The following is a 6,000-nucleotide window of genomic DNA, read 5'->3' as shown; positions in this document are numbered from 1 at the left end:
TACCAACACAGATAGATTTTTGCCCAGTACCTCAATTTCGCAGTGCATGAAAACCAATGTGTGCAAGCATTGTGCGCAAGCCTGTTTACATTTAAATGTCAAAAGCAAAGAACAATCTGATAATTTCAAGTTTCATGCTAACGTCGTTTTGCATTTTCAGATTTTGAAATAAGTTGATTTCTGCTAGATATCAATGTATTACTGTGCATGTAAATGCACTTACTGTAAGTTTGAGTAGTTCTGTTTAGTCATAGCACACCTGATCGTAAGTTTAGGATAAGTGGCTCAAAGATTATGAGAAGATTTATCCATTTTTATAATGTTTATAACTTACAACTCGATGAGTTGGTGGCAATGTTCTCAGAATTTATATAGACTAAATGTCAGATGCAAAGATTCATTTAACCTTGTGCGACCCTGCGTTCACATGCGTGGACATTGTATTTTGTCTTTGCTATACACAACACATAATTTAAATGAATTTAAACTGACTGAATACTGTTCACAAGACTCTAGTCTGTGACTTAAAGGGTTAACTTCTGCCGCATGAAGTCACATGACATAGATTTCCGTGAAGCACTTCTATGTACGCAGCGCCAACAAAAGTGCCTCTGGTACGAAACCTCTTTACATTTTTTCACTGAAACCTGTTTGGTTGTAAAGAGTAGAGTCTCTAGTTTCGTTTGACATGCTGCTTTAAAAAATGCATACATTTTACGCTTGTCAGCGCTGATAAACATGATGTCCACATATGTGGATTTTGGGACATTATTCTCTCAAAAGTTGAAAAAACTTTAGTTATTTTGTTAATTTTGTTATCTTTTATTATTTATTTATTTTAAATCTTTTGCTTGTTTATTAGGTGCTACTAGTAACAAATCAAAACGGAAAATGAAAAATGCACACAGCAGTCATGCGGGGTCTCAGGAGGTTAAATACATGTATGCCAAAGTATTTCCATGATACAGTCTCATTTCCTGTTAATGTCTCATTCAAGATAATTCATACATTTAACCACATTAAACTTTTTTCTTTTTTTCTTTCTTTATTTCTTTTTTTTTTTTTTTTTTTTTACAGAAATTTAAGAATGATGTTGATGCAAAATGCTCTTTTTGTGAACGTTCTTTAAAGAGTCCCTCAATTATTTTGGTCTTTCTAATTTACACAAATTCTTGGGTAAGATATCTTCATTGTCCACAATATTCTATCATTTCTTTCTTTATCTAATAGCCACATTATTTTTGCCTTTTATGTTAATGGTCATGTTATTGATGATGCATGTTTTAAGTAAATGTATATGAAAGTAAAAAAAAAGATTTGACAAACTTTGTAGGAAGAGTGGCGGAAAAAAGCGTAATGTGAATCTGGTCAATTTAATGGACAGGCATATAAACCCTAAACATTTTGTAATTATGATTGTCCGGAAGCCCCCGGGAATACACAGAGAGTAGAATTATGACTTTATGCCCAGAGTTTCTCGAACAGGAAGTTCTTTAACCTGTTTGGCTTCCGTTGCATCAAATTCATTGATACGTTACGCGAGAACGGTTTGGTAGCTTTTGACCAGGATGATCTCAAGATGATCTAAAGAAAGCTTAAGTACGACTTTTAAAAAAAGTACTTTTCTAGAGTACACAGTTGGAAAGTTATAAGCTAAAACATACAAAGTGGTGTTATAAATGTGTTTATATCTAAATTTAAAAACAATTATAAATAAGGCATAGTTCTCCTACTTGACTAATTATATGAGCAAAATCTTCTGCTGTCAGTGGGCCCTTCAACCTAACAGAATAAGAAAATATCACAAGTGATAATGATTATTCATAGTGATATTAATGTTGGCAGGGCATCATTATGTGTAAGTGTGTTTGTGTTCTGATTGTATCCCTCATGAAATGGCTTTAATGGAACATCGCAACATAAAAGCATCACCAATTCAGCCAAACATGTTTTCATGTTGTCAGTCATGTGTGTGCGTGTGTGTGTGTGTGTGTGTGTATGTGTGTGTGTGTCAATAGTCACATCACTATTCTCACACAAAATGAACTATTATGGTATAGAAATGAGAAAAACTCTTAAAATAAACACAGAAAGATTCCTTTCAGTTTGGTTTTCTTTTTGTCTAATCTTTCATCTCGCAAAGCTTATTGTATATGACAGTTCAAGAAAGTCACTAGCATATACAGGAATAGCATACAAGAAAGCATTGTATTTATTTTATTGAAATATTTCATCAACATTGTGCACCCAGCGCCTGCTTCCTCCTTCGTAGGGAAGGCAGTGAGTTCTGCCACACTGGTGCCGAAACCCGGGAGTTGGAGAAAGCGGGTGCTGGGTGCACAATACATGTAGACTTTAATTACAAACAGTTCACTCAGACACAACATACAAAGTGCTATCTAGCACACACGTGCCGGCAGACACACACACAGCTCCATGTGTCACTCACACTGTTGACCTTCCCCGCCCAATGCAGAATGAACATGTTTGCAAGCTGTGTGCAACTCTCTCTCTCGAACTGGCATCTCCGGCTCCTCTTTATCCCTCTCCCGGCTGATTGGGGTAATTCAGCACCAGGCGTCCATCCTCACGGCCCGGCCACGCCCTCCTCCTCGTCACAACCATATATCAGAGACTGCATGGAAATAATAGACAAAACATATATTTTTGTATTCGCCTATATATGTACAAGTCTCAACAGTTAACCCATTAGTGTAAAGCTTCATATGTAATTTATCTTTCTATGGCATGGTATGGGGAAGTCCCTTGTCAGGTAGGCATGATGTCATAGCAAGTCTTCTTCTCTTGCCCATATTTGGAATGAGAACTCAACTTGTGCACCACTAGCTTCCTGGAGGATTGGAAATCACCATATGAGAGATTTACATTGTGTCAGGGCATCACATTGCATAATTTAGTGGAAAATGACCATAAATAATAATTCTTCATTAAGTAAATATGAGAATCCATCAATATTTCTGTAAATGTGCACACTTTTAGACTAAATGTTCAATTGAATGTTGTTCACTGAAGCCTGCTTGGGACAAAACAGCGGGACTTTTACACCATTCAATAGGTACGTGTTTCATTTTCAGAATGCTCGCTTTGATATTTTGACATATTGACATAAATTCAGAAATTACTCTGTCAGTAACATTTCTACTGTAAAACAGTGGTCATACATTGATGCCTGAGGCTTAGAACTTTTTAATGATATGTAGTTTGTCAAGATTAATTAAGTTCTTTACAATTAAAACTATAGAGTAACTTTGAACAAATGAAAACAAAGAATGCTTCAGAGCGCGGGTGCCCTGAAAAATGTTGATAGACTTTATGCTAAGCTAAATGCTATTTCTTGCCTTTACATGCATCTGTTACCAGGTGCAATAATATATTATAATAAATTCTATGAAGAAAATTCACGTTAGAGCATAACTTTTTTCCTCTAGTAAGGGCAAATTGATATTTGCAAAGATGTACTGAAAAAATTGGATTCTTAATGAGAATTTAAATATTGTTTTCCTGTAAAATATCCCAAAATCTTTAAAAACAAGACACATTTAGTTGAGCAGCAAAACTGCATAAGATATTTAGGCTTTTTTTTTTTTTTTGTTTTTGTTTTTTACAGTGAAGTGTATTTTCTTACTTTATTAACATGTTTATAGTCAAAACAAGTGAAAAAATCTACCCATGCTGAAGAAGTAATCCAAAGTATTTAGATTACATTACTGACCTTGAGTAATCTAACGGAATACGTTACAAATTACATTTTACAGCATGTATTCTGTAATCTGTAGTGGAATACATTTCAAAAGTAACCTAAAGTGAACTAGGAGTAGTCCACTTTACTTGAACGAAATAAGTATATTTACTTCTATTTTTTAAGTAAGATTAACTAATTATATTTTTCTAAATTTAAGGCAATTGGTTTCCTCACTTTTTTTGAGTAAAGTCAATGTTACATTTTACAGTGTTATTACATATATTATTATTATATTTTTCAGCTAGCTACCTGAATAATAACACACGTGGTTTAATGGCAGAGAAATGTGAAGGAAACATCTGTGTTTTTCATGTGTTTTTAACTTAATTCTACAAACTAACAGCAGACTTTCTACATTCACTCTCTGTTTACAAGATAAAACTGTGGTTTAATGCACATCTTATATAAAGTTCCAAGCAGTCTCATGACAAGTCATAATAATAGTACAAGATGGTGAAATTGTACTACATTTACTAACCTTGAGAGAGACAGAGAAAAAAAAAAAAACATAAACATTACGATGGTTTTTCCCCTATAATGAAGCTTAACCCCTAACCCAAATCTAATTGTAAATATCCTTTTAACTTACAGTAAAATAACTTTAGTCTACCACGGATGAAAGAAAACAAAAGTGTTTGGAATGAGATGAAGGAAGCAAGTTAATATTTTTTTTTTTTTACATCAGTAATTTTTACTGAATAAACAAATATGGAATGAGTAACCAGATGTGTTCATGGATGTTTACTTTCTTAAAATAAAGTTTTGGATAGAAAGCTAGCTAGAATTTAATGCCTGTATTGTATCAATTTGTAATTCTGTTTGATTGGTTGGCCTCAATGGGAATAAGAGTCAAGTCCTACTATATTTTACGATTTCGCCATCTCGTCCAAATTGAGCTGTCATGAAAGTTCCTCTTAAAAAAAAAAAAAAAAAAAACTATATTGTAGCTACAGAAGCAGCACATTAGCTAGACTCTCTATGTATGTGATACATACTGTACCTCCTTATTCTAAATACTTTAAAATTCACTGCAAGGAACTGCATGTAAATGTGTTTCACCACAGTACAGTACAGATGGCTCAAACAATACTGAAATACTTTCATGTTCCCGGCACCACAGAACTGAGTGTGTTTCATGTAAAGTCTGCTGAAGATTAGCGCTACACTTGTATACTGCTTAATGCAATGTAAAATCTCAACTGAATCACAGAATGAACACAGATTATGTATTTTGTGTATGTTAATGAGGGTCTGATCATTTATGGTCACTGGAGAATTCTAAATATAACATTTTAAACACAAGTCTTTATATTTCTACTTAATTGTTACACAACATAATGTGACTGTAATCCTGTATGAGAAATCGGTCAGTCGTGTATTGATATTAAAGACTTAATTCCCCACAGGCTGAGAAATGGACTCATGCTGTCTGGCTTATTGGTCGACAACACGCTTAAATAGGTCCAGCGAGTAGTATTGAGACTTGAAGAATAAAGCAGTTGCTCTGTGACAATTCACAAATGCATGTATGATTTGTCTGCAGTTTACACTCTAATAACAAGTCACAAAGTTTGGAAAGGAGGATTGTATTATTGTTAAAAAAGCTTCACCTCTAAAATTGCCTGCTAATGGTAAGATATTGAGAATAAATTATAAGAGATGAATTGGACCCTGTGTTGAAGAAACGGGAGGTGAACGCGTCTTGAACCCTCGCAGTATTTCTGAAATGGCGTCTTGTCACACAGTGAAACAAAACCAATACAGGAGCCATATTAAGGACGACGAAATGCAATTAGCCAAAAAATTACTCTGATCTTGGTGACATTTAAGCAAAAGCATAGCAGAGAATATGGCGCGGCCACTTGATTGACAGCCTAATCCACATTTGATGGCCGATGGTCCGCATTGCACGCGCAGAGCGGGTCGCCGCCAGATAACGGATACAGCTGCACAAACCTGATATGTCCACCGCGACTCGTCACAGGGCGAATTCGACACCATGATGAATGTATCGACCATTAATGACAGGATGATCTCTCTGCCTGAAATAAATGCTCTAATCCCTTTTGCCAGGTCCATGAATTCCTAATATGAGTAATAAATCTATGTTAGCTCAGTTGTGTTTGGAGAATCATCCTGCGCTTTTCTCCTGGTTGAGGCAGCAGCGGGACATTCTCTTAAGCCGAGTGTCCATTGATTTATCACTCAGGATAGATTACATTTTACTGCAATAAGAA

Source organism: Myxocyprinus asiaticus, chromosome 17 (assembly GCF_019703515.2).
Source record: "Myxocyprinus asiaticus isolate MX2 ecotype Aquarium Trade chromosome 17, UBuf_Myxa_2, whole genome shotgun sequence".
Taxonomy (NCBI): Eukaryota; Metazoa; Chordata; class Actinopteri; order Cypriniformes; family Catostomidae; genus Myxocyprinus; species Myxocyprinus asiaticus.
This window is presented reverse-complemented; position numbering follows the sequence as displayed.